Genomic DNA, 26,530 nt, shown 5'->3' on the forward strand with positions numbered 1-26,530 from the left:
TTGAGCCCGCCGTGAGGGGAACGGCCATCGTTGGGGAGCATTTACCTACTCGCACTTCAGTGCCATCACCGCCGCCGTGAGTGGAACGGCCCACGGGGAAAGACTACACTTTCAGGCAGCCCCTGACCCAGGCGCTTGCCGTCGTTGTCATCAGGCAGCGCCTGGGACCTATTTCTTCTCCGCTGGTGCCCCACAGCGCGGGATGCGCGTGGGCGGCACCCGGGTGAAGCCCGGGCCCGTCCTTGCCCGTCAGGGATTGTCAGAGGCCGGGCTGGGCCACCTCATTGACATCCTCTCACTTGGACCTTTACAGCAATAAGGTACTGTCATAGAAAAGCAAAATAAGGTGGATATCTCTGTTTGATGTAAGATTCAGGTATTGTTCCTGAGATAAAAACTTTTTGGCTGTCGGACTTATACATCTAACAGTTTATCCTTTCTAATGCCCAGTGTTGCCTAAGATTGTAGGGAAGAATCATAACAAATTGGTGATTGTTTCGCTTTAATCGTAAATATGAAAGGAAACGGTAAAAACAGTAAAAATCTTAGTTCCTCCATTTCCCGCCCCGCAACCAGGCACCAGACAGCAATGACGCAATCTCTCCCAAGTCTTACAGCCATTGATAAAATGCTTCAGCAAACAATTGGGGTAGTGGCTACAGCTATAGAAAACACGGAGAGGCGTTTGTCAATCACCCCTGCAATTTCTTCTTCTCAAACAGTGGAGGATGTTTCAATTGTTACTAATAATCCCCCTGATTTTAATTCCTCTCTCATGTGTTCTTTTGCTGAGTTGCCCTGTGCACAGCCTATCCCTAATGAAATGGATGTCTCAGAGGTTATTAAATCCCCATCCTATTCCGCACTAAACAAGGTTTCTGTAACTCGCACCGTAATTAAGAAACCCAGGATTGGGAAGAGAAAAGCAATAAGTAAAACTAAGCTTTTAACCAATTCTACTATACTAAATGATGGTTCCCCCTCCTTCTCTTCTACAGGGGCACCCCTCTGGGCTACCCATATGATACTTGACTTTCAGGCACATATGGAACAGCTACTTGGCTCGCATTTTAAATCTTTGTTATCTAGGTTGGACAGACTAGTCTCTACCATCAATAATGCAGGCCTTGGTAAAGCCCAATTGACTAGTTCTTCAGGAAACCCCTGTACCAGTTCCGTTTCCACCCATGATAATCCCCCTGCCAGTTCCAAGATCCTACCTATACCCCCCCAATCAATTGTCAAGACTGTTCCTGACATAACCATTTCCTTGCCCAGGGACACAGGCACTGAAAGTTCTACAATGCAGAGGGGGGTTACTGAAGTGGGGGCAAAACGTTTAGACAACCAAGTACTTGCGAATAGAAATACTGTCAGAGAGGGGCCCCACTCTGTGTTGCCTTGTATAGATCTGCCACCCGAGTCCCTACCATATGTTGTTGTGCTTGCTGGTGTCCCCCCCCTATCCCAAGGGAAAAACGAGGACTATTTGGAATTAAAAAATAAATGCATGTGCTGGCTTAATTCTAACAGCCCTCTTCCCTCCAACATTTCTGGAGAAATACTGGGTGCAAGGAGAATAGACTGGATTGGGTCCGCACCTAAATCTATTGCAGGAAATTGTGTCATCATCAACTTTAGGCATACGCTTGCTGTAGATTATATCTGCAGTAGGACACCCTCCAGGTCTAATACTCAAATTATCCCACTGCACTTGTCGTACTTCTATCCAGCACCTCAGTACAGAATAGGGCAGAACAGAGGTATTAGGTGGGAGGGGGGAAAAAATACATCGTATGCCAGAGCACACCAAGGAACGATAACTTGGGAGGACCGGTGCCAAACCACCCTCCTACTGTCACTATTCCCTCAAAAGAATAGATTTAGTGTGTTGGAGGAGGTTGACTGACCAGACGTGATTCGGAGCCCTGTACTTTATTTAGATAATATTTTGGGTACCCAAACAGCGGCAGTGATGGGTGGTTGTGGGAGTAGTACTCCTGAACATGTACCAACACCCCACTCCATGAGTATAGTTGGGGTAGGGTTGGAAGTGAGAGAAATTATCGATAATGTGGGGGCTTCTCCTCTAGAGGAGGTGCCGTTGGGAGTCAAGCTTGGGGATACCATATCAGAATCCAACACCCAAATACGAGGAATCTGTCCAAATCCAAATGATGGTGATCTATTGGTTAGGAATAGAGTAGTAGACGGGAAAATAAAAATTCTGTCATGGAATGTGGCTGGGATAAAGAGCAAGTTATCCATCCCTGAGTGGGGTAATTTTATAGGCAGGCATGATATCTGTCTGATGCAAGAAACATGGGCAATGGAGGAGAATCCGAGGACTGGCTATGCCACTTTTGATATTCTGGCAATTTCAAGGGGCAGAGGGAGGCCTTCAGGAGGTCTGACAATATGGGTGGGAGCGCATTTGGGCGTCCAGGCAGTTCAGATACCAACCAACTCCCTTGACGTCCAATGTGTACTCCTAACACTAAAAGATATGTCAAGGGTTGCCTTAATAAACGTTTACTCTAGACCAGTTAAGAACGGCCAAGAATCTGGCACCATTGACACACTAAAGCATTTCATATTGTCACTCGACCCCTCAGCCGCTCTATTAGTAGGAGGTGATTTTAATTGCCAATTCGAGCCCCTTGAGAGCCCGGACACGGGAGATTTGGATGAAGAGGACCAGTTCTGGCATGTTTTGGATCCACAAATTTCTTCCGTCAGAGCTTGGACCACTCTGGTCCTCCAAATTAAATCTCTATCCCTTGCATTGTCCTTAAGGGACTGCAATGGGAGGTTGAAACCCGACCGCCCGGGGTTGGCAACGTTTAATAGACCAGGGCAAAATTCTATCATTGATTATATGTTGATGGAAACCAGACACTGGGATAAGCTACAGGAGTTTACGATATACCCTAGACAAGACAGAGATCACAACGCCCTTGTTTTAACCCTCAAACCAGGAAGTTTTGGATTAACAAACCCTTCCCCCGATCCTAATAGCTCATCGCTTCCTGTGTTGCTTTCCAACAATAGGAGGAGGGTTAAATGGCCCTATTTCCAGAAATCCCCCGCCAAACTTGCTAAAATATATCAGACAGCATTGCCATTCCTTTCTGACATGGGGGATACAAGTGAAGATAACCTAAGCTTTCCCATTGAGATTCACAAACATTTGGTTGACAAGTTGGTGGATCTGTTAAATCCTGTGGGGAAAAAACTGCATCAGGTTAGGACACATCCATGGTACGATGACTCCTGCAGAAAAGCAAAAAAGGATTTGCTTTCTGCAATAAAAGACGATGATAGAGTTAATCTCAAGAAACTTCACCTAGAATACAAAAAGTCTATCTCTAGGGGAAAGAAGGACTGGGAGGAGCATAGATGGGAGGAACTTAGGCTAACCCTTTCTCGAAGAGATCCCAAGGTGTTTTGGGCTATTGTGAACTCTGGTGTGAGCAGGGGAGCCTTGACCCCAATTGCAAATATAGCACCCCAAGTGTGGGAAACGTATTTTGGGGCACTGTATGGGGACTTGGGTGATTCTCCCAATCCTGATTTACCCATGGAGCATAGACCAGTGAGAGGGACTGACCCGGTCTTTGGTGATACTGAGATCTGCCTCCCATTTGCCGCCTCTGAGCCTCAACAGGAGCATCGATCGCTTGGGCCTTCGGGCGGCGGACGGAATAAGGATTCCTTGGTAGGTGAGGGTATTTCTTTCCCAGAACTGCCCGAGGTCATTACCCTCAAAGAAGTAGAGTCTGCAATAGTAAGGCTCCTACCTAACAAATCTCCCGGATTGGATAAGATGCCCCCGGATTTATTTTGCTCCCAACCAAAAATCTGGGCCCCGTACTTGGTGGTATTATTTAACTCAATCCTTAAGGGGGCTGATCCACCAGATACTTGGTTGGGAGCGGAGATAGTCCCCATATTTAAGAAAGGCTGCCCGCTAAAACCGGTAAACTACAGGCCTATCAGCCTTATAGATACATCCCAGAAATTAATGGGCAGAATTATTTTAGATAGAATCTTGGGATGGATGGAAGAAAATAAAATATTGACCACATTGCAGGCCGGGTTTAGGTCGGGGATCTCAACCATAGATCAAATTTTCCGGCTCCAGGTCTTATTCTGGAAAACGGGGAGAGTGGAGGGTGGCAGCCTCTACCTCATCTTTGTTGATCTGCGCACCGCTTTCGACCTTGTCCCAAGGGGAAAGTTGTGGAAAGTCTTGGCAGATATGGGTCTTTCTCCCCATTTATTGAATATTTTAACCAGACTCCACGACGGTAATTATGCCCAGGTTAGGTGTGGGAGGCATGGCGATCTGTCTGCACGCTTTCCTGTCAGGAAGGGTGTGCGACAAGGGTGTGTTTTGGCTCCAACATTGTTCAGTCTCTACATTAATGGTCTTGTGGACCACCTAGCTGATGTAATTGATAATGATGCCCCCAGGTTGGCTACTGGTAGAGTGCCCACTCTGATGTTTGCGGATGACACTTTGTTGTTATCCAAAACATCATCGGGCATTCAGCGTATTTTGGATGGTTTTCTCGCATTTTGTATTGCCCGAGGCTTGGAGATCAACTTGGATAAGACCAAGTTTATGATTTTTAATCCCCCAAAGCAGACTCGCCCAAATCCCACCCTTAATGGCTCTCCCCTTGAGAGAGTCAGGACTTTTGTCTATCTTGGGATCACCCTGACAGAGAACTTTGATTGGGACCCACAAATCTCGAAATCAACGCTTAGGTTGTCCCAAATAGCGGGAGGGATTAGTAAGGTCCAGCGAGCCTCGGTCTTTAAACCAGCAGCCCCGGCTATAGAAATATACCGACTGCAAGCTAGAACTGCCTCATTGTATGGAGCTGAACTTTGGGGCCACAAAAACATATCCAAGCTAACTATGGCTGAGCAGGGTTTTCTGAGAAGTCTTGTGGGTTTGCCTTTAAGCACACCGCTTATCCCTTTACGATTTGACCTGGGGTTAGAACCAATTGAAGATTTAGCAACTCTGCGGCCCATGCTCTATTGAAAAAGACTGGTCGGTGCCAGAATTGGCACCATACAGAGAGGAATTCATAGAGGTCTGGGCTCTAATAAACAATAAGAACATCGCATGGTTATCCCACATTAAGAATCTTAGCATAAAGATCGGCAGGATCGAGCTTTGGGAATTTCTGGAGGTGTCCTGTACAGCAACATCTAAAACGGAACTCACAAGTAAGATGAGGCAAGAGAAACTACTTGCCCTACATGGTTCAAGCTCTCTGGGGAAGCTTACTAAAGAGTTTCTCCTAGTAAAAGCCGAAATGCGAGCAGAAGTCTTCCTAGACGTAATTCCTCCACCTCTCGCGAGGAAGCTCTATATGCAGCTAAGGCACGGTAGCTTACCGCTTAGGGCATTCACCCACAAATGGGCAAAATCAGAAAACACTGTTTGTCCGGCTTGTAAGCATAACCGAGAAGACGTATGCCACGTTATGTTTTTCTGCCCTGCGCATCAATCAATAAGGAAAAAGTGGCTCCTTCCCCTTTGTAGGAATCTTGGGTTTAGACACTGTATACAGGCATGCAGGGTTTTAACATACGATACCCATCCCCCTATTGTTTTTGCTGTGTCCCGCTTTTTATATGGCTCATGGCGAAGAAGGAAAAGTTTTGTGTAAATATTCTCGCCTTTTATTTATTAATTCTGTCTTCTTTGATAACTACCAGTTTAATTCATTCTTAAATATTGTATTAATTTGCCTCTATTTATGGTCTTAATGAAATGTGTATTCTCGTATGTATTTTTACCTGTACTTTTATGGTCTCCGACCGAAATAAAGTTATCAAATGAATGATAATAGCATTGGATAAAATGATTCTGATTAATACAAGTTCCTATTGACAACTAATCCGGTGATACCTACCATCTATTTTCTTGTGAAGATATACAAAATGCTAGGTAGTCCACATGGTAGACCAATTGTATTGTCTTGTGGCTTGCTTTATGAGAATGTATCAATTTATGTGGATAATTACTTGCCACCCATAGTGAAGAATCTGAACTCATTTATGGGGATTACTGGGGATTTTTTGAGAATATTAGCCAGTACCACCTAGAACAAGGACTTGCTTCTAGTGGCCATAGATGTGGTGGCCCTCTACACTTCCATTAGACACGATATTGGTCTAAATGCTTGTGCATATTTTTTAAAATAAAGAAATATGGGAGAATTACAGCACTTGAAAATGTTATTGCCGATGATTGAGATGTGTCTATCCACTAACATCTTTTTGTTCAATCAAGAGATATATCAACAATGCTGTGGGACTGCCATGGTGATCCTATTTTCACCAACGTATGTAAATCTCACCATGGGCTCGTGGGAAAAGGAGATAGCGTAGGGTCCCAAGAATGAAAAAAATCAGGATAATATTATCCTTTGGTCATGATATATTCCATTCCATCCGGGGAGTTATTACGCATGAGAAGGATATGTTCTAATGATGAAGATCTAGTCAATAAATGTGATGAAGTCTGCAAAAGATTTGCAAAAAGAGGCTACAAGTGGGGTGAAATTAAAAAAAGCTTAGAATGAGTAAAACAAAAAACATATATGCAAGCATGAATCACAAAGAGAAAACAAGAGAAAACTACATCAGGAATTGTGGAGATAAGAATGATTCTAACATACAGCAAAGAAAGTCGAGTCATTGTAAAAATACTGAAAAAACTTAGGAGCATAGTATGTCAGGATCCAGACATTAGAGATAAATTAGGGCCAATACCAAAAATAACATACAGGAAAGCTCCATCCCTCAAACATTGGCCAGGCCCTGTGTCCCACCCCAGTGGGCAGCCAATTCCTTTGTCTGTGCACAGCATGGGGTTGGCCACAGGGCCTGGCTTTGCACCCAGACCTGCATCCAAGTCATTGGTGCAGCCCTCCTCCCCAAGCAACTTTAGGCCATGGTGACCCTATCCCACAGGGCCTTTTTTCCAGGGGGTTCCAGCAGCGCCCTCCCCGCCTGACTTTGGGCCCAGAATGACTCCAACCCGGGAGCTTTTTCTTTCTTTCTTAGAGATAGGTGCCCCACTCCCTAAGCCCCTTTAGGCTAGAACATTTTCCAGGTCCTTTGTTTGTTTATTAAGGGGAGGAGAGCACACAGCCCTCCCTCCCAGAGTCATTAATGACCCCAGGGACCCCATCCTCCGGGACCAAAATATATATGTAACGGGAGGGGAGTGTGTGGCCTCCCTTCCTGAGCAACAAGGGGTCCCGGGGACATTATCCACAGGCTCTTTCAGAGGAGGGGGACACGTGGACCCCGCCCCGAGACAATAGTGGCCCTGGGGCCCCATCTCCTGGGGCCACAGCACATATTTTGAGGGGAGGGCGCATACAGCTCCCCTCCCCATGCTGCTATGGGCCCCAGGGACCTCATCTTCAGGGGCCTTTCTTTTACAATCAAGGGAAGTGGGGCGTGCAGCCCCCATGCCAGAGCTGTTGGGGCCTCAGGGACCCCATCTCTAGTGGGTGCCCTGGTGCCCACCAGGAGCACCCACAAAGCAGTATGTTGGGGGCTGTCAGAGGAGCCCCCGGGCCCCCATATCACCAGCCAGCTCCCAAGCCACCACCATCCTAGGTGCTGGCGGAAGCTTGCACTTTTCTTTGCTCCCACATGGTTGGCAGCAGCAGTTTTAACTGCCCCCGCTGGTTGGGAGCTAAGTGGAGTTCCCTGCTTGGGAGAGTGTGGGCAAGGGATGCCCCCATTCTCCAAGGCAGGGAACCACAGTGTCCCGGAGTGGGCTCTCTAAGAACACTGTGCATTATTGCACCACAGAGGATAGGGTCCCTGGACCAATATCGGCATGGGGGGAGGGAATGCACATGGTGTGGGGTTGGCTGCAGGGCCCAGTATGCAGCTAGCCCTGCTTCCAATCCATTGTCAAAGCCCCCTTCCCAAGCAACTTCGGGCCTCTGGAACCCTATTCCCTGGGCTTTTTTTAGAGGAGGTAAGCCCGCAACCCCCACCCTAATGCACTTTGGATCCTGAGGACCCCCTCCTCTGGGACCTCTATTTTTTGTTAAGGGTAGAGGGGCACATGTCCCCCATTACAGTTTTGGCCCTGGAGATGCCATCTCCTGGGGCCTTTGTTTCTTTATTAAGTGGAGGCAAGCACGCAGCTCCCAACCCCAAGTCACTGAGGGCCCGGTGGTACCCATGGCCTTTTTTGTTATTAAGGGGAGTGAGTATGCAGCTCCTCTCCCCAAGCCAATAGGTAGTCTGGGGACCCCATCCCCCGGGGCCAACTTTTTATGCTAAGATGAGGGACCCGAGGCCTGTAATGGCTTCCTGCAACATTTTTCTTCATGTTGCAGGCAGCTAGTCAGAGTGCTCACTCCTTGGGAGCAAATTGGCCCAAGGTAAAAAAAAAGCCTCCTGGGCCATTCAGAACGCACTATTTTTTAAATCTGCGTTCAATGTACTCTTGAAGAGAGTCCCTCTAAGACTACCATTCAGATATGCAAGTATTTTTGAGACTTAGGGCCTCATGTAGGTAGCTAAATACCGGTCGGTAACGGCCGAAATTCGGTAAATATCCCGTTACCGACCGGTATTTAGCTATTTGAGATGTAGGAGGCATAATTTCAGGATTCGGTAAATTACCGAATCGGTAAAATACCGATTCGGTAAATACCGAATCCTGAAATCATATGTAGGGAGCACTCTAAAGAGTGAAAATTAGTATTAAGAATTCGTTATTTACCACCAAATACAGGTTGGTGATAAATAACGAATACCTTGCAAAAAGTAATATTTTGCAGATTTAAGAGTGCCATGTGGCAGACATACATGCCCTTAGGGCATGTATGTGCGCCACATGTGCACACATGCAAGATTCAGGGGTGCAACAGGGTGTCAATGTGACACCCTGCCACCCTTGAATATGCTCCCCCCATTACCGAATCGGTATTTAACGATTCGGTAATGAGGCATACCTTCCCATTGATTCCCCAGGCCCATAGGAATCAATGGGAAGGTATGCCTCATTATCGAATCGGTAAATACCGATTCATAATTACCGAATTAGGACCACATTTCCATAGGAAACGTATTTTTTGTAGGTCTGGGATAGGGGGCATAGCATTCTATTTTTTCATGGAGAGGAGCATGCAGCCCTCCTCCTTGAGCCTGGTAGGGGGCCGGTAGACCCCATCACAGGGACAACTAGATGTGGGGGAGGGTATATGGGCATCCCCCTTCTGGAGCCTGCATGATACCCATGGGACCCTGGGCACTTCATCCCTGTGGCTGGTATTTCTATAATGGGGAGGGGAGCGCACAACCCCTCATCTTCAAGCCTTATGTAGTCCCCCGGAACCCTATCCTCCGGGAGCCAGTGTATTTTTGGGGGATGGGACGTGTGTGAAGGCCCCCCTTCCCCAAGACTGACTTCGGGAGCCCTTTCCCTGGAGTTCGATTGGCGTGTCCAGGGCACCTCATCCTCTGGGACATGGGCATTCTCTTCCCGGGAGAGTGCGGACAGGGAATAGAAGTTTACTCCTTGTCCACACTCTCTGGGGCAGGGAACACAATTTTGCTCCCACTGAGGCAGGATTAGAAAATAAAGCTGTTCCTGCACGGCGGGAGCAAAATAATAGCGCTGCCCTCCCCCCCCCCCCCCCCCCCCAGCACACTATGGAGCTGACCGGGGAACAGGCTAAGCCCGCAGGGGCCTTGGGGCTCCTCCCTATGATCCCCAATGAGAGGCACATTGTGGATGACATGGTTGACCTTATAGTTGGGAATTGTAATAATATGTAACTTTAAATTGAGTGGAAAAATCTAAAGTTAAAGAGACAATATAGTTAGGTGAAAATGTCAGTTAAAACATACTATTTTAAACTTTAAAAAACACTAACATTCACCAGTCATAGTTAACTGAAGGAACTATACCTTACACACTTGCCATGCACGATGATGTCATTCATGATGTAATTTCAGATGTCATCAGTGAAGTTATCAATGATATCATAGAACATGTCATGAGTGATCTAATATGTGAAGTCATAAGCAGTGCATGGCAAGTGTGCAAATTGTGGTTACTTCAGTTAACAGTAACTGGTGAATTTCAGTGTTTTTGAGTTAAAATAGTAATAAACTGACATTTTTACCTAACTATAATGTCACTTTAACCTTTGTTTTTTTCTGCGAATATCTAAAGTTAAAAAAAAAATTAAAGTAATGCCATGCCCAACCTTTGTTTTTGTCATTGAAATCCTAAGTTTTTTTTACATGAAGTAAGATGTTATCACCATCCTTAACTATGCCAACCCCTGCAGCGCACGGTCCCCCCGGAGCGCACAGACCTCCACTGTGCGCTTCCTGAGGCTGTGCACAGCATAGGGTTGGGTGGCCCAACACCTCCACAGGTGACCAAACCCTGTTGCATTCGGCCTTTAGTCATGCAGGGTGTAGGGTTGGGATCAGGACCTGGCCTGTGACAAGGCACTGTGCCCAACACTCCGCAGGCAGACAGCCCCCAATTGTTGGTCAACCCCATGCAGTCATGCAACACCGATGAACACACCCCAAAAAAAATTTTGTCTATTTTTGGGTTCCACAGTAATCTTGCAAATTTTCAATAGGGGGCAGGCTGCGTTGAGTACCGCGAGTCAGCAGCATGGCAAATAAAAAGGTTTTTTGGGGCACTTTCACTGCAGCGGGGGAAGAGGTCCCTATATCATTCAAAATGCCATGAAGGCAAGTGGGTGAGGGTACCACTATCTGCCCCTCATATGTTGTTTTATTGTAATTTTCAAGGCATGGCGACCAAGTCCTAAAATGGCAGCAGCAACATTTCTCTTCATGGTGTGGCCAGTTAATCACCGTGCTCGGTCTCTTGGGACTGGACCCATTCCCGCAGGGCCAGCAAATCAAAATACTTCATTTGTTGTTTTTTCCCTTGGTACTCCCTATGTTCTTCCTTGAGACTACCATGAGTCGGCGGCAACGCAGATTTAAAAATTTGGTTTTGCTTTTTTGTACTTTGACCTTGGGGGCTGGTCCCTTTAGGACCCCCATTGAGTTAGAAGACCTCTACTCTGCCCCCTTATATGTTGTTTTATTTTAATATCCAGAACACGGGACAGAGTTCCCGAGTCCTAAAATACCAGCCAAAACATTTCTCTTCATGTTGCAGTCAGCCAATCACAGTGCTCTGTTTCGTGGGACTGGTCTCAGTCTCACCGGACTAGTCAATCAAAATACTTTATTTGTTGGTTTTTCCCCTCCGTGCTCACTATGTAGTCCTCCAGTATTCCCTCAGTAGTGCTGCGTCGCTAGATATCTATACATTTTGAAGCCTCCCAGACTGGTGGGCTGATAAGAAGATACACAGCGAGGTCTTGGCCTAAAAGTCTCCTGAATAATCACATTAAAGCCTGACTAGATAAGACAGGGCAGTATGAAATATACTGCTCACCAGTACCTATAACCAGACATTGTTTGTATCTATGTAATCTACTATTCTTTTAACTGAAGAGGAAACAGGTGGGATTTGTAAAAGGCAGTAGGAAATTGCTGCAGATAAAGAGCAAACTGTCGGTAATGTCTTTCTACCTTCAGTAAAACCTCGACTTGTAGAGGACTTTGAGATCATGAACCCACTGAAGAAACACTAGTAAATAGGTTAGATATTGGAAACATTTCCCTGGCTGACCTTCATAGACATGTTTAAACAAACATCCTACAAAATTCAGATATGCAACATTGATATATCCTATAATTCCTCTCCATATTATTACTTGAGGTAAGCTTGGTTAAGGTTAGTGCTACAGGAGTGGAGTGTAAGGAATTACCAATAGACATTTAATAACCTTCTTCAGGGAAAGCCTACAAATTATGTGGTCACTGTCTATGCAATATAAATAGTGATACTGAGGGAATGCTGATACTTTGAGCTAGTTGATGCAACATTTTCACCTGTTATCCCCTTAAATATTACATTTTGACCCTTTTTAGGTCTCCCCTGGGTAGCGCCTGCACTGTCTCTTCGAGACATGCTGTATTCAGGATATAATGTAAAAAAGTGGGGGTTGGGCCCTAAGGAGCAAACTAGACTGGGCTACCCTAACAATGAAAACAAACAAAATGTCTAGTTGCCAAGTTTTTAAATACAAATTCAAACATAAAGGACCAAAAACTCTTCTCCCAGAAGCTAGGTCAACGCGTTTCAAATCCTCTATGGTTAAAGGGGTTCTCCTCAGGACCGGGACTTGGTCAGTTCTTAATTTCTCCTCAGTACAAAATGAAGTGGCAGTGGCAACTTCTTATTCTGAAAGGTTTGAGGCCAAATCACAGGTGTCTGTGTCTCCTGTAGTAGATTTTCGAAGGTTAACCCGATAATATGATTGAAGCAACTTGCTTTTTCAACCATGATGCCAGCATCAGAGCAGCTCGGAGATTGTTCCCAGATCATGATACGAGGAGTAATGGAGACGAACGACGCCGTAAACTGAAGGCGTGCTGGCACGGAAAAAACAACGCACACGGTATACAAAAGAAAAAGGCAAGCTAACCAAAGCTTTTCATGGTTGAAAAAGCAAGTTGCTTTAATCATATCATTAACAAAATACAATTGATCAGGACTCATTTAACTTTGATTCATATTTAAAGTTGTCACAGAAGTGAACACAATTTCACAGAACTCAAAATGGTTTTCATCAATAATTAGTTCTTTTTATAATAGAATCAATCTATTATCACAATCTATACATTTTCTAAAAAAACATGGAACAATATTCCTAAATCGTATCATACATGGCAACCAGATAACTGCTGTCTAATTTCCTCTAGTATATACAGTAGTGTGTGACATCTTTTGTACAGAAATATGGACAGTATAATCATATCATGTCAGGGTTTGAAATGCGTTGACCTAGCTTCTGGGGGAATAATACTCGCAACAAACGAATAATGTTTGGGAGATATGGCAATATGCCCATTCCTTCATCATAAACATATAGACATATTATGTTACTAACTAAAAGATGACATTTCCGCCAGGTGTGATTTTGTTTAAATGAAGGACTGGTCTAAGAAAGGTTACTTTCACTATTTGTTTTTTAATTGAATGAACAAAGCTTTTTTGTCTTTTTTTATTAGCTGTGTTCATTGTATTGCCAAAACGTGTTGGAAATGTATATTTGAACCTTATTTCCCAAAAAAAGTATGCCCTTCATAAATGCATGTGCAGTAATGTCACAAAATGTTGGAAATGAATATAGAAGGAAAGTGAAATAAATCACGAGGCATTCAAATAAGAGTTTTGGGTCCTTTCTGTTTGAATTTGTATTAAAAAACTTGACAACTAGACACTTTGTTTGTTTACAGTATTCAGGATATGGGCATGAACCTCCGCCCACTTTTCACCCATCTTTTTAAGTGGCTCCTGTTACCGTCCTTTGTAAAGGGTGGCTTTTCATTGGTCAAGGCTTAGTAGTCCCTCCTTTTCTCCTGTTGTAACCTCCCATTAAAACTGCCCCGGTTACATGTCTTGTAATTCAGTATGTTATATTTACCTTTTTTTAGCACTATTTTCTTAATTGTCTTTAGCTACTGTTGCATGCATGACAGGCTCTACAAACCTGCCCTGTTTTCCAGAGTGGCGCCCGATCATGGACGCTACTCTTTATCTTTAAAAGATGCTTCCTCCCCAATTCACAGCCAGCCGCAGCGCCATATATTTGGTAAGACTTTTACATTAGTTGCTTTCTTTTCAAGCAACCATGCACCTTTCTTTACTTTTGCTCAGCGTGATACTCCTGCAAGTGCTATGCTGTTTCACAGCCAGCCGCCGTGTTTGATATTTATAAACTACTTGCTTTATGCAACTGCGCGTCCAAAATGGACGCTGTGCTTTATCTTTGAAATATACTCCCTCCATGCTTTCATCGCAGTCGATTGGATTCGCGACAGCGGTGCGCTGTACCAGTAGCGGCTCTCCTGTGGCCTGGGAAGGGCGTGTCACAGCTGCATGTGCAGAAACTGCAGAGGCGGCAACAGAGATGATTAAGGCTTAGTATTCAGCCGCTGTGAGAACCGAGTGAGCGATGGTGCAGACACGATGCCTGGACAGCCCACCAGAGAGGCTTCTCCTGCTGCATCTGCTGTGTTCAGGGGCATGTAAGCAGTACCGGGGCACACTTCACTCAGTGTGCCTTCTCAAGCTAGTGTCCTGGTAGAAGCTTAATATCCTCAGTGGCGGCTCCTCCGTTAAGGTGGTGGAGCGCTGCCCCACTGCTTTTTCAGCAGTGCAAAAAAAAAATGATAATAACAGGACTTTATTATCATTTTCTTTTTCTTTGTGGGACTTGGAGCTGGGGCGGTGTGGGGCTGGGCTCTGTGACCAGAGCAGAGTGAGGTATGGCCGGTCCTCTTGCGCTGGCCAAACCGTCATGCGCACTTAACATGTTCTCCAATGAACATTTCCAGACTCCCAGACACTGATTGAGTGGCCAAACAGCCCACTCGGACCAATCGTTGTAATTGGCTGGGAGAGTACAGGAGCCTGGGTGCTTCCGGTGCTTTCCAGCAGAGAAAGAGGACAGAGGAGAGGCGTGCGGCGCGGCGGCAGCGAAGGTAAGTTAATTTTCATTTTTTATTCTTTATCCATTCCCCCCACCCCCGTCCCATCACCCCTGTTCCGAGGCAGATGCCACTAAATATCCGGCAAGTAGTATTCAGCCTGTTGCTATTGTAAAAGGTATCCTCTGGTTGGGTGGGTTGCTTGGGGCTCAGTTAAGCACAGGTTTCGTATTTGGAATTGATCCTTTTTGTATTGTTGAGCATGTTTTCCTGGTGGGATTTTGCACAGGTCTGGATGGGACTTGAGAGGCGATCTAGTGGGAAATGTCCTGCTTGTGATAACTTTGGGATATGTGGAGAAAATTAAGGCTGTTGTGTTTCTGGAAAATGAGGAGCTCAAGGAAGAGCCTTATTTTGTGAGACCTCCGTTTTACATTAGTTGCTTTCTCTTTAAGCAACCACACGCCTTTCTTTACTTTTGCACAGTGCAGCACTCCTGCACATTTTCTTTTTTCTTTCTTTGCAGCCACTACAAGCTCTCCCGCTTACCCACCTGCCCTAATTTCCACGCTCAAGCGTGGCGACCAATAATAGACGTTGCACTTTCTCTTTTAAAAACACTCCCTCCCTGCTTCACAGCCACGCTGTACGCTGTTTATTTGCAGTCTGCACACATTATTGTGTGCTATTGTGCTTGTCCAAATTTACAAATGCAAAAACAACAGTTGATGGACAGAATGTAGAACAATGTCCTACATTCACCCCAGTACAGAGATCTGGGCCTTAATCCATCGTTTTTTTGCTCACCATGCCATTCCAGTTTGAACCCAGCCATATGCAAATCAGTCTTGACCCTGTGCCTCATGGGAACAGTCCAGCCCGAACTGCCAAGCCAGGTCCTCCCTGGACTGGAAACAAGCATCCTAGGACCGGTTTCTGGGTTTTACCCCTCTTCAGCCAGGATAGCTTGATTCCAGTGACATGGAGAGCACGGGACCCACGTCTGGGCATACCCGCCCCACTCGGGGTGACAAATGCAAAAACAACAGTTGATGGACAGAATGCAGAACAATGTCATACATTCACCCCAGTACAGACAGCAGACAGTCCATCTATCCAAATCTACAAAGCAGTGCTTTGTTTGCGCTACATAAATAAAAACATTCTGATTTTGTCTACGCAATGAGGGCTCCATTTTCAGGCCATATTTCTGGGGGTTATTTGTTGTACGAAAATCCTTTATCCCCAGCACTCACAATTATATTTTACAATCAACCGGACATCCTTATGACAAAATTCAAGAAAATCACAAATAATTATTTTATTTTTAGTTTTTTTAGGTTCCAATTATTTTATTCTTAGCCGCAGAGCCGCTGTGGGTTGCGTAACTAGTTAGCATGGAGGAGTCTAGTTCGTTATCGGAATTAACCAGACAAATCGTTCCACCAACTAAAAACGGCCAAGCACCACCACCCACAGAATTGAGAAAGAGCTATCAGTCTGTCGATACTTTCCGTGGCCCGGCCCGTGATCTTCCGATCAGATTTGCGAAGTGGGGTGATTCTCTCTACCTTTAAGCACCGCAGATACGAACGTTGGATACACGAATACATGTGCACTGCCATTTGAGCGCTACTTCTCTGGTCAGATCACCCTTTAGATAATAGCTTTTTGTTGTATGTGTTTTGTGTTTAGTGCACTATTTGTTTAATTGTAGCCTGCATGAATTATTGCTGAATGGTTCCTATTTAAGTCAGGGCTGTATTTTGCAGTGTGTTAGGTCTTCATAATTTTTCTTTAAAAAAATCTGATTTCTTCTGTTAGAATAATGTATATTTTCCCACATGGGACATTGCTACCCTCCCGCTTTCACTTTTAAAAGCTGCCGTAGCTGTTTGCTCCATGTGCCAGTCCCAGTCCTTATCATAACCATAGTAACCGCCTCTGTTCGACCCCCAGCCAGCAGCTAAATGCTAGCAGAGTCAGCTCATGATAGACTTAACCCATAAAGGGCCCACAGTAGACTGGGGACTCCAAGTAGCTTGCATATTCTACTGGAGTTCGAAATTAGCACATTGCATGACGATTTGGTAAAGTGCAGGAATGTGGGGAAAATGACTTAATTGGCATTAGTTTAACCCCAATGCCAGTGTGGCAATGGGCTGCTTCAGCTGTCTCTCTTTTTTTTTTTTGCAGATGTATTTAGCGCGAACTCGACCCCAAGGTATTGGAGCGCTTTACGTGAGCGCCAGTTACCTTACACAAGGACACATTCATTGTTTGGTAGGTACGGGGAGTTTAAGTGATTTGCCCAGAATCACATGAAGCTGAGCCAACACCGAGGCTCGAACCTGGTTCCCCAGCTCCAAAGTCAGCAGCTCTGGCCGTAAGGCCACAACCTCTCCCCTCTTCCCCACACATGTGCACTTTTATGGCTCTCTCACCAGTGTGCACATCTGCCCTTTGCTCTTCCCACACACGAGGGACCTGGCATGCTGTACTGCTCCTCTGTATTCTTTCTGCTTTGCCACACTTTTCACACATAACAGGCAAGCTCAGCTGACATGCATGCTGATGCTTCCTTCCTCAGTACAGCTTTTTGCTCACATGAGCGCCTGCCCAGCTGTGCCTCTTTGCTTTGCTAGGTTGCTCTTTCCATAAATGAGCACCCTGCTAAGATTTATGGCTGCGTCTGCTACACCACCTTCCCTTCAGTGAGCTATTAGACTTGAAATGTAATGTTACTAAGACAGTGTCATAAACCCAGTAGACCAGCAGATCAAGGGCCAGATGTAGTACCATTGTGATTTGCGACTCGCAAATTGCGACGAATTGCGAGTCGCAATTTGCGAATCGCAAATCACAATGTACAACAGTGTCTCAGAAACTGTTTGCGATTTCCAATAGGGTGGCAAATTGCATGCCTCATGAATATTCATGAGGCACTCGCAATTTGCGACCCCATAGGGAATGGCTGGCCCTCCCAGGTATGGTGGCCTGCTGCGCTCAGCAGACCTCATGTCTGGGACTGCTTTTAAATAAAGCATGTTTTTTGTTTTTTAAATGCAGCTCGTTTTCCTTAAAGGAAAATGGGCTGTATTTAAAGAAAGAAAAATGAAACGTTTTTGTTTCATGTTTTAAGGCCAGGTAGTGGTCCCTGGTACCACTGTCTGCCCCTAAAAAATATTTTCCCCTACATTCAACAAAGGGGAAGGGCTCCCCTCGGGACCCCTTCCCGTTTTCGACTGCATTACCACCCTTCTGAGAAGGGTGGTAAACTGCAACTGTTTTGCGACCGCTATTGCAGTCGCCAAACAGTCTTACATAGAGTTCAGACTCGCTATTAGGAAGGGACGCTCTTGGAACGCCCCTTCCTAATAGCGAGTTGCTAATCCTATTTAGCGAGTCGCAAATCATTTGCGACTCGCTAAATAGGGTTATAGTACATGGGCCATTTGTTTTTTTGCACATGCAAAAAAAGGTTGCACATCTGGCCCCAACACTTTATATTTACATTGCTGTGCACTTTGTATGTCTGGGTTCTAATCCTATTTCAAGAAACATGCTTTGAGTTTTCATTTTCAAACATTTGAAATGCTGCTGATGGATTGTTAATTAAATCTGCATTCACCAGTTAAATTTTGTTTAAAAAGTTATTACTTTTCCAAGCCATGGACAAGGAATAGTACATTCACTGCATTCAAGTTGCAATATAATCAAATACATTCAAGAAAGCCTCTACACATACATGCACATTCATCAATGCCACCTAATTACACTCTACTCAATACCACATAAATTCACCCCAACATAAAACCACTATGCCATATAGCAATAATCCATATAAATACACTCCACGCCATGCCACGTGACTCCCATCATCATAATTTCACTCACAATGCCACACAATTCAGCTCCACACATTTCCATTCCACACCACATAATTCCACAACAAACCACATAATTCAAACCAACAACACATTTACACAACACATGCATCCAATCCACATCACAAAATTCCCCATTATCAATCAATCAAACCAGTCAATCAGGGAAGTTTAAAGCGCACTACTCACCCGTGAGGGTCTCAAGGTGCTGGGGGGCGAAGGGGGAGGAGCAGCTCCGATCAGTGGAAGAGCCAGGTCTTGGTCTTCCTGAAGATGTGCAGGGTGGGAGTGCATCTGATGTTAATCGGTAGCTCGTTCCCGGTTTTGGGCGCGATGTAGGAGAAGGTTCTTCCCCCGTGCTTGCTCTGCGGATGTACAGGTGTTCGGCGAGGGCGATTTCAGCGGATCGGAGGTTCTTCTGGGGTACGTGGCAGGAGATTCTGTTGTTGAGATATTGGGGTCCGGTGTTGTGGAGGCATTTGTAGGCATGGGTGAGTATCTTGAAAGTTACTCCTTTCTCGATGGGGAGCCAGTGGAGGTTACGCAGGTGCTGGGTGATGTGTTCGTGTTGAGGGATGCCGAGGACGAGTCTGGCTGTGGTGTTCTGTATGGTCTGGAGTTTGCGGAGCAGAGACTTGTTGATCCCTGCGTAGAGGGCGGTTCCATAGTCCAGTCTGCTGGTTATGAGTTCATGGGTGATGGTCTTCCTTGATTCGGGAGGGATCCATTTGAAGGTCTCTCGGAGGATGCGGAGGGTGTTGAAGCAGGTGGAGGTGACTGCATTGACCTGTCGGTTCATGGAGAGGGAGCAGTCGAGTACAATGCCGAGGTTTCGGGCATGGTCTGTAGGGGTGGGGGGATGCAAAGGGCAGTGGGCCACTAGGTGTTGTCCCATGCAGAGGGGGAGGGTCCGAGGGCAAGGACCTCTGTCTTCTCTGAGTTGAGCTTCAGGCAGCTGCTGCTCATTCATGATGCGATGTCCTTCCTTCCTTCCTGGAAGTTGATTCTGGTGGTGATTTGGTCCTTGGTGAGGGAGAGGATGAGCTGGGTGTCGTCGGCATAGGATACTATGCTGAGTCTGTGCTGTCTGACGATGGCGGCGAGGAGGGCTATGTAGATGTTGAAGAGCGTGGGGCTGAGTGATGATCCTTGGGGTACTCCGCAGTTGATTTCCGTGGGTTCTGAGAGGAACGGTAGAAGTCTGGTTCTTTGGTTTCTGCCGGTGAGGAAGGTGTGGAGCCAGTCGAGGGTGGTTACCTGTATGCCGGCTTCGTGGAGTCTGGTGGTGAGTGTGCAGTGGGAGACAGTGTCAAAGGCTGCAGGTTCAGGGCTGTGGTGTGTCCTTGGTCGAGGAGGGTGAGGATGTGGTCTGTGGCGGCGAGTAGAGCAGTCTCAGTGCTGTGGTTGCTGCGGAATCCAGATTGGGAGGGGTCGAGGATGAATTTTGTTAGTTGGATGCTGACAGTCTTCTCGGTGACATTTGCCGCGAAGGGGAGGAGGGTGATGGTCAGTAGTTCTTGAGGTCCGTGGAATCCGCTGAGGGCTTCTTGAGTAGGGGTCTGACTTCAGCGCATTTTTAGTCGCCGGCAAAGATGCCGGTTTCGAAGATGACATTGATTGTGCATCGTAGTTCCAGAGCGATGGTGGCGGCGGCTCTCTGGAATATGTCCAGGGGGCATGGGTCCACGGGGGTTCCTGAGTGGATGCCTTTTATTCTCGATGCGGTGTCTTCGGTGGTGATTGGGGTCTAGGCGGAGATGGTGGGCTGGCTGGCGTAGCTGGAGGAGGGAGTGGTTTCGGAGTCATGTGTCTGATCACTGAAGTTGTCGTAGAGGCCCTTGATTTTATGATGGAAGTAGGAGCCAAACTTGTTGCAGAGGTCCTGGGAGGGGGTGATGTCCATAGTTTTGCTGGGGGGTGTGGTGAATTCCTGTATGATGCTCAAGAGTTCCTTGGAGTTGATGGTGTTGGTGAGGATCTTGTTCTGGATGAAGGTCCTTTTGGTGGATCTGATGCGTTGGTGGTATTCTGTCATGGTGTTCTTGTAGGTGGTGTGGTCCTCTGAGGATTTGCTGTTTCTCCAGTTCTTCTGGAGATGTCTGCAGGTGCATCTGGATTCTTGGAGGTCGGGGGTTGCACCAGTTTGACTTCCTTACTGGGGCGCTTTGTGTCTGGGTTCCCTAGGGGTGCAAGCTCATCTGCGCAGTTGGAGATTCATCTGTGGAGTTCTTTGGCTGCGAGGTTGGTGTCAGTTGGGGTGGCGGGGGCATCGCGGTTGAGGATGGAGTTGAGCTGCTCCTCGGTGATTTTGCTGCAGTTTCTAAGGGGAGGAAGTGGATGTTGTTATCTCCTACGAAGATGGAGGTCGAGGGTGTTTCCTGCCTTGTGGGTGGGGGTGGTGGCGAGTTATTTCAGTCCAAGGTTGGCAAGGTTGTCCAGGAGGGTGGCGGAGTTGGGGTTGCTGATGTTGTCGAAGTGGAAGTTGAGGTCTCCGATGAGTATGTAGTCCATGGAGGCGATGACGTGGGGTGCAATGAGGTCGGCGATGGTGGTTGTGGTGAATGCAGTTCGAGGAACGGGAGGTCTGTAGGCGAGGGTGCCTCTTAGGGTCATTCTGGGGCTGGTCTGAATCTGGAAATGGAGGTGTTCAGTGGTGGGCGGGCTGTCGCTCGAGCTGGAGGTCGTGAGTCAGAGGGAGCTCTTGTGTGCGATGGCAAGACCTCCTCTTTGGGGTTGGGACTTTCCTTCCTGTGGATCTTGTATGTCGGGGATGGCGATGGCGAAATCGGGGCAGAGGTGGAGTTGGTCCAAGTTTTTGTTAAGAAGGCGACGTCTGATGAGAGGGTGTCGAGGAGGTCCCAGATCTCTATGGCGTGTCTGTACATGGAGTGCATGTTGAGGAGGATGCACCTCAGAACTTTGGTGGTGTTGGCGTCTGATGTGGGGGCGGTGGCAGTGGGGGTGCGGATGGTGGTGAAGGTCTGGCAGTAGTGACGGCATGAGAACTGGCCAAGGGTGGCGTTTGGCGTGGACAGCTGGCAGTTGTTGTTCCTTACGGGACTGAGTGCGAGGAGGGCAGCTCTGTCGTAGCGGTGGGTGGTCTTAGATCCAGGGTCCCTGGCACTGGTTGAGGTTGGGTCACGGACGGGCACAGACAGGCTTGCCTTTAGTGTGCTTTTGGAGCGCCAGCTGTGCGGCGGCTGCATAGCGGCTGCCATTAAATAGGGAAGGGGGAGGGAGGAGCAGCTGGGAGGCGGGAGTGGAAAACTAGCAGGGGCCGCTGGGGCAAAAGCAGCAGGGAAAACCGGTCATGGAGGACACAACAGGACAACAGGAAAGGCAGATGAAAGAAAAAGAAGAAACAGGCAAAGAGGCACAAAGCAAAAAGCACAATAACAAGACACCAGGGCACAGTAATAACAGACACAGACAAGGACAGCACAAAAACGGGCACAAGCAGAGAGACAGACAGAGGGCCCTGGTCAGGGGTCTTGCTCGCGCTCCCTCGCAGCGCCCGCGATTAAATAGGGAAGGGGGAGGGAAGTGCAGTTGGAAGGCGGGAAAACAGCAGGGGGGAAGAGCTGTGGAGGCAGCAGCGGCGGGAAAAACCGGCCACGGAGGACACAACAGGAAAGACAGATGAAAGAAAAGGAAGAAACAGGCAAAGAGGCACAAAGCAAAAAGCACAATAACAAGACACCAGGGCACAGTAATAACAGACACAGACAAGGACAGCACAAAAACGGGCACAAGCAGAGAGACAGACAGAGGGCCCTGGTCAGGGGTCTTGCTCGCGCTCCCTCGCAGCGCCCGCGATTAAATAGGGAAGGGGGAGGGAAGTGCAGTTGGAAGGCGGGAAAACAGCAGGGGGGAAGAGCTGCGGAGGCAGCAGCGGCGGGAAAAACCGGCCACGGAGGACACAACAGGAAAGACAGATGAAAGAAAAGGAAGAAACAGGCAAAGAGGAACAAAGCAAAAAGCATATTAACAAGACACCAGGGCACAGTAATAACACACAGACAAGGACAGCACAAAAACGGGCACAAGCAGAGTGACAGACAGAGGGCCTCGCACACCTACTGGCAGAGGTGGCGCGGGGTCAGCGGCTGTGGCACAACAGCGGAGCTGCTGGGGGAGGGAGCAGGTCCCTGGCCAGGAGGTCAGGGTTCTTGCTCGCGCACCCTCGCAGCGACCGCCATTAAATAGGGAAGGGGAGGGAAGAGGGAAACCAGCAGGGGGAGGGGCTGCAGTGGCAGTAGCGGCAGCAAAAAACGGGCACGGAGCACACAACAGGAAAGACTGATGAAAGAAAAAGAAGAAACAGGCAAAGAGGCAGAAAGCAAAACGCACAATAACCAGACACCAGGGCACAGTAATAACAGACACAGACAAGGACAGCACAAAAACGGGCACAAGCAGAGAGACAGACAGAGGGCCTCGAACACCTACTGACAGAGGTGGCGCGGGGTCAGCAGCTGCAGCACAACAGCAGAGTGGGAGCGGGAAACCGGCAGGGGGGAGGGGCCGCTGGGGCAGCAGCAGCGGGGAAAACCGGGCACGGAGGACACAACAGGACAACAGGAAAGACAGATTAAAGAAAAAGAAGAAACAGGCAGAGGCACACAATTCAACAGCACACCACATAATTAAACTCCACTACATACCACCCCACAACACAAAATCTAAATCCACATAGTTACACTCCATGACACTTAATCCCACTCTAAATAATTCCAGTACACTCAATACCACATAATTACTATCCACATAATTCCACTGCAGATCATGCCACATAATTCCACTACACAAATCCACCCACACCACACTATTCCACGCCACACAATTCCACTAATAACAATTTCAACCCAACCTACATCATTCAACTCCACACCACTTACATCCACTCCATATACATAAGTAAAAGATATTGTCATTTACAACGCCATTAGCTCTAACTTTCACAAATGCGAGACCGAGTGCGTTGCAAATGCTTGTTTACTACTGTGCATGCAACGGAGCACTCAAAGAAACGCTACATTGTGTGAATCAGGAGAAATTGTCCAGCACCAGATCTACAGTCATCCATAGATGATACACACCGCACACTAAAGATTCCAGTTTAGCTCATGCTTCAGTGACCATTATAAGATGGGCGAGTCCCAAAGATAACCTGCATCTTTGATGCATTTAGTTGCAACCAGCTGGAAAGCATACAGCTCTCAAAGTACACTTGACAGAGAGTCAATCGAATAATCTGATCTGATGAGCAATTGACCTTGACTGAAATCTGTGTATCATCCGCATAATACTGAAATAGCTGAATAAGTCATGAGATCAACAAGGCAGTCCCTTTAACACGTTCCTATTGGCAAAATGTATCGGTGTATTTTTAGGTAGTAAGCAGGTTTTTAATGTGGTGTATTGATATGTCTGATATTGTCTTACAATGGAATGCTATATTGGTCAAAAAAATTAACAGCAATTGTCATTATTTCCAGACTGGGACTCTGAGCCTGAACGCGTCCAGGAGCTAGTCCTTTGCAAGCAGGACTATGGCCCGAATGCCTCGTCTCCTGGCAACCTCCCCACGCCAGGGCTTGTCTTCGCGATGCTGATTGTCATTGGCCTACTGCTGAAAAGTGTTGTGAATGCACGAGCCTTTATTCAAGATGTCAACTAGCCCACTTGGTGGTCACCAGGCCTTGTTTCCTGCCTTCCTTTGGACAATGGACTTTGTAAAGTCATATCTGTAAATTTATATTCATTTAGTTGCCAAAAGCATGTTGATTGGAATTTCTGTGCACAGATCAAAGGAAGTGTGCACTGCAGGAGAACTAGTGCATGTATGGTAGTTGACATAAGCCTTGATGGGTGGGAAGCAAGGGGCAATGTATGGGAAATATGGCTGAAGAGGATAGGTCACTGTGGGTTTGTAGGAGCTGATTTGGGGCAGCGGAGAGCCATTTTATGGGAAATGGCAGTGAGGCAGTCAGTCACTTTGCGTGAAGGTGAGGTGGTCAGAGAAAGGAAGGTGAAAATGGCTTTGTGTCATGAGTGAACGCAGAGGTATTCAAACTTAAATGAGGAGATTTTGTCCTCACCTCCAGATTGGTGGTTCAGAAAGAGAAAAAGGAGGATGAAGGTCCAGTCTGTGAGGAGCTCACACAGCGGGGGACAGATTATTAGGAGTCGCGCCAGGACATGGGTAGGAGAGATCAGAGCCGTAGGAGGGGAATCAGGAGAGTCCTGTGCCTGGGGTATCTGGAAAGAACAGGATCCTCTCAGTCACTTTCAGACCTGGGTGGGTGAAAACAAGATGGATGGTAGCACTGGTGAGGAAGCTTGAAATACGGGAGTCCCCCATCTTGTTGGAGACGAGCCTGGAACAACCAATTAGAAAGGATTCCCGGGTTATCTCTGAAAAGAATAGGGAGAGCCTGGTAAAGCTCAGCCCTAGGGACATTTGGAGATACATAAAGAAAAAATTGGGCATTGTTAACCTTGGTGGAAATTGTTTACAATCAGATATAAGTTGCTACAGTTCCCATAATGCCCCGGCTTAGCTCAGATTCACCCAAAGGGCTATGTATCTCAAGTACTAGTAGATAGAGTTACCCTGGAATGAATGATCCTGCAACGTTGATAAATATTCCTTCATGTGAAATGGAAATTGAACATGCACTTTAAAAATGTATTGCTACCCGTCATGAATTCACCATCCCAGTCGTTTCCCATTTCTCTCGGTCTATTTTTACATTGCTTGGTGTCTTGCTCTTTACTTAGACTGTCTTAATTTTCATGAACTGCCTGAAAACACCTTACTACATTAATACCGCAGACCTAGCGATCAAGTTTTATTTTCATCAGAAGAAAGCATGCCTTCCTTCAAAAGCTGAGACTCCTAACATACTCTGTCCTAGTATGTAATTTATCAACAAAACATGCAGTTAAATGTACCTGGCGTAGCTTCACGAATCAACAAATGTTCTCTTGACATCTTAGATATTTCAGGAGAGACTTCCATGTTGATGACACAGTCCCAGAGAATAACTCTGAAGCGGTAGATTTGGTTTTAAATCTCCTTATTTCCATTTGATTCTCAGACTTTTGGCTCTTCCAGAGAGAAGTAAGTAGGAGCATAGATAACCTGGATTTTGGATTCTCAGGGCTTTGAAAGTTAGAAATGGAGGTTTCAACTCGATGTGTTTTCACCAGGAGTGAAGTGGGATCATAACTAGTGGATTCAGGGCCCTGCACCTATGCTCTTGGGTTTTTTGTTTGTTTTTGAATACAAACTAAGCTCTGAGATTCTCGACTATGTACTGATTCCAACATGATTTTTGTTTCTACGGACTCCTAAAAAGTTAGCCTGTGTTGCTGTTCTTCTTTTTGCATTTTCAGTGCACATTGCACTCAATGCACCTTGTATGTGCAACAGAGCCGCCAGCACTGTATTGAGGCGCTGTTGTTTATTTATTTAATGACTGAATTACAAAAATAGTGTGTATGTGACTCAAAATCTAAAACAAAAACGATAAAGATGCTACTGTTCTTTCACACACAGAGTCCCTGTTCCTTTTTGCTAAAGACTGTAAACGTATCTTTTTCATATGGATTTATAATTATGCTAAAATCTATAGTTTCCTATGGATGTGATGTCAAGAATATTGATTTATTTGCAGAAGAAAATCCTGGGAATCACTGTCCTCTCAGAGTATGCACCTGGCATGTTCTTGTTAGGTTGAAGCCTGCTAATGACGTTTTGGGGACATTCAGAAAGCTTTCCTGGAATGCATTCCACCTATTGCTTACCATTGGCTTAGTTTGGTTTGTAACTCACAGTTGCTTGCTTTCTATTTGCTGGCTCTGTTTTAGGCTGTCCAGCCTGAGTTTGTCTCTTCCGTTTCCCAAACCCTATTTACCGTAGTCCTCCACCTGGACTGGATTTATGTAAACGGGCCTTTAAATCGTGTTCTTATCTGGTCACATTTTTTGTACATTTAAAGGAGGTCAAATGTCAGGCTCTGTCTTCCAGGGAG

The 26,530-nt window shown here is 46.5% G+C and overlaps 1 long non-coding RNA gene across 1 annotated transcript in view; it reads left to right on the forward strand.

Annotated features, from left to right (window-relative positions):
- The window catches only part of LOC146809708 (uncharacterized), an 80,962-nt gene extending 54,912 nt beyond the window's left edge, over positions 1 to 26,050 (forward strand). Inside the window, exon 2 of the long non-coding RNA XR_014965582.1 lies at positions 23,990 to 26,050. This is a non-coding gene — a long non-coding RNA (uncharacterized LOC146809708). The remainder of the gene's footprint in view (positions 1 to 23,989) is intronic.
- Positions 26,051 to 26,530: the final 480 nt, after the last annotated feature.

Source organism: Triturus cristatus, chromosome 7, assembly GCF_964204655.1.
Source record: "Triturus cristatus chromosome 7, aTriCri1.1, whole genome shotgun sequence".
Classification (NCBI taxonomy): Eukaryota; Metazoa; Chordata; class Amphibia; order Caudata; family Salamandridae; genus Triturus; species Triturus cristatus.